The sequence below is a fragment of the Trachypithecus francoisi genome, unplaced genomic scaffold (genome assembly GCF_009764315.1).
Source record: "Trachypithecus francoisi isolate TF-2019V2 unplaced genomic scaffold, Tfra_2.0 Lachesis_group15, whole genome shotgun sequence".
NCBI lineage: Eukaryota > Metazoa > Chordata > Mammalia > Primates > Cercopithecidae > Trachypithecus > Trachypithecus francoisi.
The window spans coordinates 21,059,906-21,074,156 of record NW_022681460.1 but is presented as its reverse complement, the minus strand read 5'-3'; positions in this window follow the sequence as shown (position 1 = coordinate 21,074,156).

The following is a 14,251-nucleotide window of genomic DNA, read 5'->3' as shown; positions in this document are numbered from 1 at the left end:
TTATAGTAAATTTGGAATCAGGTAGTGTGATGTCTCCAGCTCTGTTCTTTTTGCTCAGGATTTTCTTAGCTATTTGAGGTCTTTTGCAACACCATAGAAATTTTAGGATTGCTTTTTCTATTTTTGTGAAGAGTGCAATGGGTTTTTTGATAGAGATTATGTTGAATTGGTAAATCACTTTGAGCAGTAGCATGAAAAATTCTTCGGACACATGAGTAACATTATTTCAGTAACAACACTCGTAACCGACAGCCTCAGCTACCAGATATCCTCTGAACCAGTGGCTGAGTATAGGACCAGTTTAGAGTCTAAGTTGCTGGTTTCTTAAATACTGTTCATGCGAAAGTCACTATAGCCATTTTACAGATGATGAATACCACTATTTTACCAAGGAGAGTTTTCTTTTTAAAAACTTCATTATGGGCCTGGCGCGGTGGCTCAAGCCTGTAATCCCAGCAGTTTGGGAGGCCGAGACGGGCGGATCACGAGGTCAGGAGATTGAGACCATCCTGGCAAACACTGTGAAACCCCGTCTCTATTAAAAATACGAAAAACTAGCCGGACGAGGTGGCGGGCGCCTGTGGTCCCGGCTACTCAGGAGGCTGAGACAGGAGAATAGCATAAACCCGGGAGGCGGAGGTTTCAGTGAGCTGAGATCTGGCCACTGCACTCCAGCCTGGGTGACAGAGAGAGACTCCGTCTCAAAAATAAAAAATAAAAAAAATAATAAAAAAAAAACACTTCACTATGGTTATTAACAAAACACTTAGTTCACCAGTGAAAATCTACATTTGACATTCAGGTAATAAGATGTCTGAGGTGTTTCAGAAACATGGATACAGAAGCACTTGTAACCTTCTCTGAGGAGACCTTTCTGATAAATACTTGCTATTCACCCCTAGGCCATGAATTATTGGTTAAAGTATTCAGCTACCCTACATGTAGCTTAAAGTAACCAACACACAATGTGTAGTACTGTATCTCTGCAGAAGTATTTTGAAGTAAATTACAGAGATAACACAGAGAAACTGGACACTGTTTATACAAGTGCAATTCAGTACACTAGAAAGTGGGTTATTAGCTCTTGGTTCTTTTTTTTTTTTTTTTTGAGACGGAGTCTTGCTCTGTCCCCCGAGCTGGAGTGCAGTGGCCGGATCTCAGCTCACTGCAAGCTCCGCCTCCCGGGTTCACGCCATTCTCCTGCCTCAGCCTCCCAAGTAGCTGGGACTACAGGCGCCGCCACCTCGCCCGGCTAGTTTTTTGTACTTTTTAGTAGAGACGGGGTTTCACTGTGTTAGCCAGGATGGTCTCGATCTCCTGACCTTGTGATCCGCCCGCCTCGGCCTCCCAAAGTGCTGGGATTACAGGCTTGAGCCACCACGCCCGGCCAGCTCTTTGGTTCTTGATGATAAGTGGCTAAAGTAAAAACTGTGAGCTGAAATGAGATACCAGAATTGGAAGCATTGAATAACATGTAGGAATAACTTAACAATTTTACACTTGAATGACCCTCATCTCAAGAAGTTATGTACGTATGCCTAAAAAGGAATGAATGTTTTTTGAACTGGGTGTTATGACCCGTGCCTGTAATCCCAGCATTTTGGGAGGCTGTGGTGGGAGGATCATTTGAGGCCAGGAGTTAGAGACCAGCCTGGGGCAACATAGTGAGGCCCCACTTCTACTATTAAATATTAAAAACAAACAAACAAAAAGGATGTTTAAATGCTTTTAAAGTTAATATGTATTCAATCTTTTTTTTTTTTGAGACGGAGTCTCACTCTGTCACCCAGGCTGGAGTGCAGTGGCCAGATCTCAGCTCACTGCAAGCTCCGCCTCCTGGGTTCACGCCATTCTCTTGCCTCAGCCTCCCGAGTAGCTGGGACTACAGGCGCCGCCACCTCGCCCGGCTAGTTTCTTGTATTTTTAGTAGAGACGGGGTTTCACCGTTTTAGCCAGGATGGTCTCGATCTCCTGACCTCGTGATCCGCCCGTCTCGGCCTCCCAAAGTGCTGGGATTACAGGCTTGAGCCACCGCGCCCGGCCCTCACTAAACTTCTAAGCCACTTTGCAAACAGCAGAGACAATTGATATTCAATATTTCCCATTTTATAAAATTCCCAATCAAAGTAGTAGGCTTGATATGTTTGGAAAGTTCAGGTGACTTTTTAATCTCTTATAGATTTGTGTGATATTGAGTGGGATTCATTCCAGTAATTGATTTCCCTGCAGTAGTTTTAGTAGTTCTTCTATGTTCATTCTTGAAGTACTGGTGGATTTTATTTTATTTTATTTTATTTTTACTTTTTTGAGATGGAGTCTTGCTGTTGCCCAGGCTGGAGTGCAGTGGTCCGATCTCAGCTCACTGCAAGCTCCGCCTCCCGGGTTTACACCATTCTCCTGCCTCAGCCTCCGGAGTAGCTGGGACTACTGGCACCCAACACCTCGCCTGGCTAGTTTTTTGTATTTTTTTTAGCAGAGACGGGGTTTCACCGTGTTAGCCAGGATGGTCTCAATCTCCTGACCTCGTGATCCGCCCGTCTCGGCCTCCCAAACTGCTGGGATTACGGGCTTGAGCCACCACGCCCGGCCACTGGTGGATTTTAAATATTGAAATTTAAATTATTAAAGAAAGTGAAAGAAAGGAAGTGATGATTACTATAGATGATAGAATATTTTAGAAATTTCTAATAGAGGTCATGAGAGCAGCTCTGAGATGTGATTCTTGGCTTTCAGTAACTTAGCCTTTGATGAAACAGTTTACCCAGTGGGGAAAAGACTGTAGAGTTGTGAAGCAGAGCTTTTGATTGCACCCATCTGTAGAAAGGCAGCATATTGTGTGTTTAGACTAATTCTAAAATGTAGCCAGTTTTAACAGATGTTTTAATGAATTGACCACTAAACCAGATAGGACATAAAATCGATCTTCATTTTAGACCTTCATTAGGCAATGAAAACTGCAATTTTGGATTCAGATGTAAGAAATGGTTACGGAAAGCCTATTATTTATTTCAGTATTTCTGTGATTGTATGCACAGGCAATCCTGATAAACTTGGCCTCTCAGAGGTTAAGTCAGAGTCAGTTCTATTGAGCCAGGGGAGTGGGACCTGTGGGCAGGAGGTATTCCAATATACTTAAAAATGAAGATATGCCAAAACCAGATTTAAAAACTCATAGAGTACTTTAGTACTTGTATTAACTAGTAAACAATTTTAATTTTAAAAACCCACTGATAGGCTTTGTGTCCCCACCCAAATCTCACCTTGAATCGTGATCCCCATAATCCCCGTAATCCCTAGGTAGCAAAGAGAGACCAGGTGGAGGTAATTGAGTGATGTGGGTGGTTTCCCTCATGCTCTTCTCGTAATAGTGAGTGAGTTCTCACAAGATCTGATGGTTTTGTACGGGGCTCTTCCTCCTTCGCTTGGCGCTTCTTCTTCATGCTGCCTTATGATGAAGGTGCCTTGCTTCCCCTTCGCCTTCCGCCATGATTGTAAGTTTCCTGAGGCCTCCCCAGCTGTGAATTGTTGAACTGTGAATCAGTTAAACCTGTTTCCTTTATAAATTACCCAGTCTTGGGCAGTTCGTTATAGCAGTATGAAAACAGACTAATACACCCATGCAGCTATATTATTTTACTACTTATATGAAAATAGGATTTGTTTTAAAAATTTTAAATTACCTAATAGTTCATTGTCAGGTGCCTTATTTTAAACTTTTTTTATGAACATATTCTTCTTTTCAAATTGTCAGTTTACCTCTTAACTATGTGTATAATTTTATTTGGAAATGATATCAAAACTTAATATTTGATACATTTCCTGAACAGGTGGTCCAGTCCAAATGGCCTTTCTGATAATGGCCTTTCCCTCCTGCCTCACTCTGTCCCCTGGTCTCTGAGAGGGAAAAAGCCAGATTCCAAGCAAGAAGCTGGAGTGCTTCTTTGGCCACTGACTTGCTACTCACTTTTGCTTTGAAAAATTCCCTCTCCCTCTTTTATTCTAATTTTGTGAAGTATAATGTAACTACAGGAGAAGGAACATCTTCTAAGCATGAAGTTTGAAGAGGTTTTGCAAATTGAATACACCTGTTTAACCAGCTCACCTATCAAGACACAGAACATGACATGAACATCCCTACAGTCCTCTATAAGCCTTCTTCTTTCCATTACTTCCCCAACAAGGATAACTATATTACTATCTTAGTTTTCTCCCTTTAATTAAATTACATCTTAAAAAAATATACTTTTTTGTGTGTGTTCTTTTTTTTTTTCTTTTTTTGTTTTCACACAGTCTCGCACTGTCACCTGGGCTGGAGTGCAGTGGTGCGATCTTGGCTCACTGCAACCTCTGCCTCCCAGGTTCAAGCGATTCTCCTGCCTCAGCCTCCCAAGCAGCTGGGATTACAGGCGCCCACCACCACGCCTGGCTAATTTTTTGTATTTTTAGTAGAGATGGGGTTTCACCATGTTGGCCAGGGTGGTCTTGAACTCCTGACCTTATGATCTACCCGCCTCGGCCTCCCAAAGTACTGGGATTACAGGTGTGAGCCACCGCACCTGGCCTTTTTTTTTTTTGAAACAGAGTCTTGCCCTGTCACCTGGGCTGGAGTACAGTGGTGTGATCTTGACTCTGCAACCTCTGCCTATTGGGTTCAAGCAATTCTCCCACCTCAGTCTCCCGAGTAGCTGAGACCAAAGGTGTGTGCCACCACACCTGGCTAATTTTTTGTATTTTTACTAGAGATGGGGTTTTGCCATGTTGCCTAGGCTGGTCTTGAATTCTTGAACTCAAGCAATTGACCTGCCTAGGCCTCCCAAAGTGTTGGGATTACAGGCATGAGCCACCATACCCAGTCTAACTCTTTTTCTAATTTCTTCAAGTAGAAACTCTGATAGTTGATTTCATTCCTTTCTTCATTTCTTTCTTTTTTCTTTTTTTTTTTTCTTTTTTTTGTAGAAATGAAATCTGCCTTTGTTACCCAGGAGTCTGGAACTCCTGGAGTTGAAACTCCTGACCTCAAGCGATCCTCCTGCCTCAGCCTCCTGAAGTATTGGTATTATAAGCATGAGCCACCACTCCTGGCCTCTTCATTTCTAATATAAGCATTCAATGCTATATTATTTCTAGGCACTGTTTTAGTTGCATCACACAATTTTTTTTTTTTTTTTTGAGATGGAGTCTCACTCTGCCACTGAGGCTGGAGTGTGAAGGTGCGGTCTTGGCTCACTGCAACCTCCCCCTCCTGGGTTCAAGCAACTCTCCTGTCTCCACCTCCCGGGTAGCTGGAATTACAGGCATGTGCCATCACACCCAGCTAATGTTTGTATTTTTAGTAGAGATGGAGTTTCACAATGTTGGCCAGGCTGGTCTTGAACTGCTGACCTCAGGCGACCCACCTGCCTCTGTCTGCCAAAGTGCTGGGATTACAGGCATGAGCCACTGTGCCCGGGCCACTATTTTATTTTATTTTATTTTATTTATTTTATTTCATTTATTTTTTGAGACGGAGTCTCGCTCTGTCACCCAGGCTGGAGTGTAGTAGTGCGATCTCGGCTCACTGCAAGCTCCACCTGGGTTCACGCCAGTCTCCTGCCTCAGCCTCCAGAGTTGCTGGGACTACAGGCGCCTGCCACCACGCCCAGCTAATTTTTTGTGTTTTGTTTAGTAGAGACAGGGTTTCACCGTGTTAGCCAGGATGGTCTCGATTTCCTGACCTTGTGATATATCTGCCTCGGCCTCCCAAAGCGCTAGGATTATAGGCGTGAGCCACCGCACCCGGCCCACAATTTTTAATATGCTGTATTTTTATTATAATATAGTGGAAAATTTTTAATTACCTTGTTATTTTTAAACCCACTGGTTATTTAGAAATGTAATTTTAAATATTCAAATATTTTGGGTTTCCCTAGTTATCTATTGCTATTGATTTCTAATTCAGTTCTATTTTGGTTAGGTGTAATCTGTATTATTGCAATCTTTTTAAATTTACTGAGGTTTATTTCATGGCCCAGAATATAGTTTACCTAGTAAGCATACCATGTGAACTTAAAAAGCATGTTATACTACTCTTGGATATAGAATTCTATAAATAGTATTATCCAGGTGATTAATAGTATTTTTTTTTTTTTTTTTGAGACGGAGTCTCGCTCTGTCGCCCAGGCTGGAGTGCAGTGGCCGGATCTCAGCTCACTGCAAGCTCCGCCTCCCGGGTTCCCGCCATTCTCCTGCCTCAGCCTCCCGAGTAGCTGGGACTACAGGCGCCCACCATCTCGCCCGGCTAGTTTTTTTTGTATTTTTTAGTAGAGACGGGGTTTCACCATGTTAGCCAGGATGGTCTCCATCTCCTGACCTCGTGATCCGCCTGTCTCGGCCTCCCAAAGTGCTGGGATTACAGGCTTGAGCCACCGCGCCGGGCCTATTAATAGTATTTTTCAAATCACCTATGTCTTTGATGAATTTTGTGTAGTGGTTTGATGGAATCAATTGTTGAGATACATGTTAAACCCTCATGTATAATTATGGAATTGTCTATTTCTTTAATTTTTTCAATTTTTCTTCATATATTTGAGGCTCTATTATTAAAGGTAAGCACATTTTTGTTTACTAAGTATTCCTAATAAATTAACCCTTTTAATTAGCTAGAAATGAGGTCTCTCTAAGTGCCTTGGGCTGAACACAAACTCCTGGGCTCAAGTGATCCTTCTGCCTCAGCCTCCCTAGTAGTTGGGACTACAGATGCATGCCAATGTGCCTAGCTTACATTGACCTTTTGATCGTTATGAAATATCCTTCTTAACATCTGTAATATTTCTTGTCTTGAGATCTATTTTATTTGATATTAATATAGCTGCTCCAATCTTCTTTTGTGTACTATTTACATGGTATGCCATTTTCCATCTATTTACTCATTCTTAGCCAATCTGTCTATACCTTTGTGTTTAAAGTATTTCTCTTATAGACAGATTACAATTAAGTTCTGCTGTATGCATTATTCTGAGAAACATTTTAATTGTCATCTTTTTTTTTTCTTTTGAGATGGAGTTTTACTGTTTTCCAGGCTGGAGAACAATGGCATGATCTCAGTTCACTGCAACCTCCGCCTCCTGTGTTCAAGAGAGTCTCCTGCCTCAGCCTCCTGAGTAGCTGAGATTACAGGCGCCCACTACCACACCTGGCTAATTTTTGTATTTTTAGTACATATGGGGTTTCACCATGTTGGCCAGACTGGTCTCAAACTCCTGACCTCGGGATCCGCCCACCTCGGCCTACCAAAGTGCTGAGATTACTGGCATGAGGGGCTGAGCCCATCCTTAATTGTCACCTTTAGTTCATTAGCATTTATTATAATCATTTATTTGAGTAGGTGTTGGTATACCACTTTGTTTTTTTGATTGTTACTCGTCTCTGTGCTTTCTCATGCTCTGCTCTTCCTTTTCTTTTTTCTTATTTGAATATTTTTAAAAATTACATTTTAATTTTCCCATTGACATTTTAGATATACTTCCTTATTATACATTTTTAATGATTACTGTAGGAATTGTCTCAAATGTTTCATGGTCCACTTACGCTTAATATTATACCACTTCATGTAGAATAAAAAATCTTTCCAAGCATATAGTTTCATATTCCTCTCTGTCTTTTTTGCTATAAAAAAGCAAGACCCAAAATGCATTATATATGTCATAAGACAGTATCTTAATTGTGATTTAAAACCATTCTTTAAATTATAGTATAATTAAAAGGGAAAAAGTGAAAGAAATCAATGAAAGATTTATCTGTCATTTACACAGATATTTACTATTTTTAATGTTCCTAATTCTGAGGATCTCAGTTTTCATCTGATGACATTTTTCTTGGGCCTGAAGATCTTCCTTCAGCATTGCTTGTAGTGTAGTTTTACTGGGGATGTATATTAGGCCATTCTTGCATTGCTTTAAGGAAATACCTGTAGACTGGGCATGGTGGCTCACACCTGTAATCCTAGCACTCTGGGAGACTAAGGTGAGAGGATCACTTGGGCCCAAGATTTTGAGACCAGCCTGGGCAACATGGTGAAACCCCATCTGTACAAAAAATACAAAAATTAGCTGAGTGTGCTGACGCATGCCTGTAGTCCCAGCTACTTGGGAGGTTGGGGTGAGAGGATTGCTTGAGCCTGGGAGGTTGAAGCTGCAGTAAGGTGTGATCTCTGCAGTGAGCTGTAATCATGCTACTGTATACAACCCTGGTCAACAGAGCAAGACCCTGTATCAAAAAACAAAAACAAACAAAACTTGAGACTGGGTAATGCATCAAGAAAAGACATTTTCTTGGCACATGGTTCTGCCGACTTTCAGGAAGCATGGTGCTGGCATCTGCTCAGCTTCGGGGAGGCCTCAGGGAGCTCACAATTATGGCAGAAGGTGAAGTGAGGAGCTTGCAGGTCACCTGGCGGGAGCAGGAACAAGACAGGAGGTGGTACCACATACTTTTAAACCACCAGATCTCGTGAGAGCTCACTTATCACCAAGGGATGGCTCAAGCCGTTCGTGAAGGATCCACCCCCAGGATCCAACACCTCCCACCAGGCTCCACCTTCAACACTGGGGATTACAATTTTTTTTTTTTTTTTTTTTTTTTTTTTTTTGAGACGGAGTCTCGCTCTGTCACCCAGGCTGGAGTACAGTGGCCGGATCTCAGCTCACTGCAAGCTCCGCCTCCCGGGTTTACGCCATTCTCCTGCCTCAGCCTCCCGAGTAGCTGGGACTACAGGCGCCCGCCACCTCGCCCGGCTAGATTTTTGTAGATTTTTTTAGTAGAGATGGGGTTTCACCGTGTTAGCCAGGATGGTCTCGATCTCCTGACCTCGTGATCCGCCCGTCTCGGCCTCCCAAAGTGCTGGGATTACAGGCTTGAGCCACCGCGCCCGGCCGGGATTACAATTTAACAAGAGATTTGGGCAGGGACCAATAAATGAACTATATATTAGGATGCAATCTCTCATTTTCTTTTATCTGAGAAATATCTTTATTTTGCCTTCATTCTTGAAGAATACTTTCACTGGATATGTAATTTTGGGTTGACTGATTTTTCTTAATTTCACATATAATGTTTTACTCTTTTCTGGCCTCAAAATTTCTGAGTGGTGAGCTGTTAATCAAATTATTATTACCTTCTATGTCATTTTTCTGTGTTATTTTTCTCCTGCTGCTCTCAAGACTTGCCCTTTATGTTTGGTTTTCAACAGTGTAACTATTGAACCATAAATTTCTATCTTTCATAAAGTTTGGGACATTTTCTTTTTTTTTTTTTTTTTGAGACGGAGTCTCGCTCTGTCACCCAGGCTGGAATGCTGTGGCCAGATCTCAGCTCACTGCAAGCTCCGCCTCCCAGGTTCACGCCATTCTCCTGCCTCAGCCTCCAGGGTAGCTGGGATTACAGGCGCCGCCACCTCGCCCGGCTAGTTTTTTGTAGTTTTTAGTAGAGACGGGATTTCACCGTGTTAGCCAGGGTGGTCTCGATCTCCTGACCTCGTGATCCGCCCGTCTCGGCCTCCCAAAGTGCTGGGATTACAGGCTTGAGCCACCGCGCCCGGCGCAAGTTTGGGACATTTTCACCATTGTATCTTCAATTAAAAAATTTTTTGTTTTCCGCTACATTCTCTTTTTCATGTCTATCTGCAACCATTTTGTATAAAGAATCACTTTCATCTAGCAGAACACTGAGGTTCTGTTTTTTTTTTTCTTTTTGTCATATTGGATATTTTATTTTAATCTATCTTCAAATCAATTTCCTTTATTCTTCTATTATCTTCATTCTGCTATTAAATCCATCTATTGTTTTTCTCACATATTTTAATTTTTGACTCCAGAACTTCTATTTGTTTTCTTTTTTAAGTTATTTTTATTTCTCTGCTGAGATTTCTTATTTCTCTACTTCAGTTGTGGACATATTTTGTTTTAATTTATTGAGATTAGTTAAAATAAGCACTTCAAAACCCTTGTTTTAACATTCGGCTCATCTCAACATTTCTCTTAGTTGATTTTCTTTTCTAGTGGTTGTGTGCTCCATTTATCTGACTTTTCATGTCAGGCAATTTTTAATTGTGTTCTAGGTTAAGTTAAGTTATTAAGATTGTAGGTTTTGTTATCTTTCCCTGTTATTTTATTAGCAGACAATTGTTTTATTAGAGTTTGTGTAGGACAAAATTATTTTGCAGCTGGACTGAGACAATTCTATGTTTACCTCTAGGACGTCTGAAAGTCTGGCACTATATCTCGGCCAAAAAAAGAACAGTGGACTAACTAATGATTTGTAAATGTCCTGTTTTTAGTTCAAAACTCCCCTGAAGGCACCAAAAACTGATTTATGAATGAGTGACACCTGACGTGACCAGTTAAAAACTTTCTGTCTTGGCTTTTAATTCAAGAGGGCACTAGAAAAAACTGGCTGGAAACTTTTAGGCAGCTTCCCTGAAACCAAGATTTATTATACAGCTTTTGTAACTCAATCCTGAGATAAAGCATATATTCATTGAGAGTATGTCAGATCCAAGAAGCTGTGCTTGGAAGTCTCCCAGACTCTCAATGATTGCTGGTACTTTCTCCTGCTATACCAAATTCTTTACCTTTAATAAAACTTTCACATGAATGTACTCTTTGGAGATTTTTAAGTTCTTTCAGTGAGTTCATCAGTTGTAATCCTTGCAAAATTGAACTGTGAAATCTGGTTGTTGTGTGGCAGCTTCAGTCCCCTTTCAAATCAATTTTTTTTTTTTTAGACAAGGTCTCGCTCTGTCACCCAGGCTAAGGTGCAGTGGCATGATCTCAGCTCACTGCAGCCTCAGTCTCCGGGGTTCAAGCAATCCTCCCATCTCCTAAGTGGTGGGGACCACAGGCACAAGTCATCTTTCCCAACTAATTTTTTTACTTTTGGTAAAGATGGGGTTTCACTAAGTTTCCAGGCTTGTCTTGAACTCCTGGGCTAAGTGATCCACCCACCTTGGCCTCCCAAAGTGCTGGGATTACAGGTGTGAGCCACCATGCCCAGCCTCACTTTGAGGGGCCAGTGAAAGATACAGGCAGGCAGAATTTAGACACTCCCTTTCTGACTCTTTCCTTCCAACGTTTGCCTGCACTCTTCAGTGGTAACCATCTCCTGAACTTCAGTTTTCTGGTTCCCTAGGCCATTTTCCACCACACTTTTCTAAGCCCCGCTGCTTCTGGCATCATCTGTACTCGGTCTCAGGCTGAAAGTTTCAAAAAATGAGAACTCATTTTGTAGAACTCCCCTCTTTCAAACAAGTACACTCCCATAGAGCCTCTTTTCTGCTTACTCTCCAGTGATTTGGTTAGCTGTTGTTTGTTCTGGGTTCAGAGTTTATGGTTATTTTCTGTGGAGAATTCAGTCTGGTTTGATCTTACTTCATCACTAACGGAAGTGGACTTCTGATGAGATTTTTAAAATATTGCCCTTTTCCATGAAAGTTGTTTTAAATTGAAAAAAGCTAAATTTTAGTTTAGTTTTCAGCAGAGAAAATCTATTGCCAACCATGAGCTAACAGAGTGTCTTAGAAACACAGCATTTAAAGGAGAACCTGTTTCATCCGAAAAATGATCATATATTTTTTCAAGACAAGAATTGTTCAGAAAAATTATTTTTACCAAAAAAAACATTGATCAGTTGTCTGCTCATTATACCTAAGTGGTATAATGAAGTACCTGACACACTACAGTCCTGACATTATTAGATGATGACAAGCAGTTGCCAATAACAACTAGAAAGATTGCTATACATACTATATGAATATTTAATCTTTGTTTCTTTTTCACAATGTTAATGTACTGTCTTCTTTAATTCTCATAATAATCCAATGAGATACGTATTACCTATCCATTTAGTAGATGAGGAAACAGACATTATAGGAGGGAAGACACATACTAAAAGATAACACCTGGCCTGTTCGATTTGTAAGCTGGGCTCTTAATTACATGTACTGAATGATTAATTACCATGAGTTAGTTGACATTTATAAGTATATATGTGGATATGGATCTGTGTGTGTGTGTGTAAGGATGCTTTTAGGATATTTTCAGTAAGTGATACTCCCAACACAGGAAAAAAGCATTATTAAAGAAAAAGGTACTGCCTGATGTTAACTCTGTAAAAGTTCTTTGTGTACATTGGTATTAAATGTATCAATAAATGAATGTGTTTTGTATGAGAAATATAAACATTTATTTTACACCAAAGTTATTTAATTTTCTTTATAATATGTAAAATAATTATGTCCTACAGTTAGTACCTCTGGAAGCCCCAATAGTGTATTTCACAGTGTCGTAGTTATAGTTTTAGGCCTGAAAAGCAACAATTGGCAAAATACAATTTGCAGGCCAAATTCTGCCCAATACTTATTGCTGTAAATTCTATTCTATTCTATTCTATTCTATTCTATTCTATTCTATTCTATTCTATTCTATTCTATTCTATGATTGGAATGCAGCCATGGTCATTTTTTATGTATTTTCTATGGCTACTTTTGTGTGACAGCAGCAGAGTTGAGTTGTCGCAGCCAATACTGTATGGTCTCCAAGCCTACAGCATTCACTCTCTGACCCTTTCAGAGAAGGTTTGCTGACTCCTACCCTTATAGGAAACTGAAGGTTCTCTAAATTTTTTCTCTTGTCCACCTTCTATTTTCCTATTTTATTAATAGGATACTTTAGATTCAGAGAGGCTTACTGGATCACATAAATTAATTATATATCCAGGACTAGAACCCAGGTCTCTTATTTCTCAACTTAGTACTTTGAATTAAGTCGTTGTTGTCTTTTTTTTTTGGAAGGTGCATGTTGACAGAAAGAGAGGGTCTCTTAGTGGATTTCTTTTCCTATGTTAAAATGATTTCCCACAGGGTAAATTAGGTTCATGATCTAGAAAAATTTTTCTTTCAGGTTCACAAACACAAAATCATATCACAATGCAACCTGTTTTAAAAGGCTACATTTTTACCCAGATAACACACAATTTGGTAGGCTATCATTTTGAAAACCCATGCCAGTAGAGAGAAGATGGTTTTTTCACTCTATGCCTGCTTTTCTCAAGTTACCTAACCTTCTATCTACTGAAATTTTCAAGTGTAATTGATTTTTTATTTTATTTTATTTTATTTTATTTTGAGACGGAGTCTGGCTCTGTCGCCCAGGCTGGAGTGCGGTGGCCGGATCTCAGCTCACTGCAAGCTCCGCCTCCCAGGTTTACACCATTCTCCTGCCTCCGCCTCCCAAGTAGCTGGGACTACAGGCGCCCGCCTCGTCGCCCGGCTAGTTTTTTGTATTCTTTAGTAGAGACAGGGTTTCACCGTATTAGCCAGGATGGTCTCGATCTCCTGACCTTGTGATCCACCCGTCTCGGCCTCCCAAAGTGCTGGGATTACAGGCTTGAGCCACCGCGCCCGGCATAATTGACCTTTTTATAGGTGGTTGCTGACTTTACTGAGCTAATTTCCAAAGCTTTAAGATTGATAATAAACATTTCAGAAAGTTAGCAGTCATATATTTAAGAAGAAAAATATGTCCACAGTTAAGTGTCATTCTAATGTAACATATACATATACATAAATTTACTTTTTTTTTTTTTTGAGACAAAGTCTTGCTCTGTTGCCCAGGCTGGAGTACAGTAGCACAGTCTCGGCTCACTGCAACTTCTGCCTCCTGGGTTCAAGTGATTCTTCTGCCTCACTTCTGCCTCAGCCTCCTGAGTAGCTGGGACTACAGGTGCCTGCCACCACACCTGGCTAATTTTTGTATTTTTAGTAGAGACGGGTTTCACCATATTTGCCAGGCTGATCTTGAACTCCTGACCTTGTGATCCGTCCCGTCTCAGCCTCCCAAAGTGTTGGGATTACAGGTGTGAGCCACTGCATCCGGCCATAAATTTACTCTTTATGTTTCCAAGGTGTGAGGTCTTATTCTCAACCTTGATTTCCTCTAAAAACCAAATGCGATAAAAACTAAAGACTTCAGGCCTACAGTTTTACTTGTGTATATATGCCAAGCCTTCCACGGGTTGGCACAGACCGTGATGATGGGACAACAGCCCCTTGCTGCACAATGAAAAACATTGTTACCATTAAAATCTCGGTCTAAACATTTTTTTACAAAGCCTTTTACTTGCATTGGGTCATTGGAATCCCTCTCACTTTTTTTTTTTTTTTGAGACGGAGTCTCGCTCTGCCACCCAGGCTGGAGTGCCATGGGGCAATCTCGGCTCA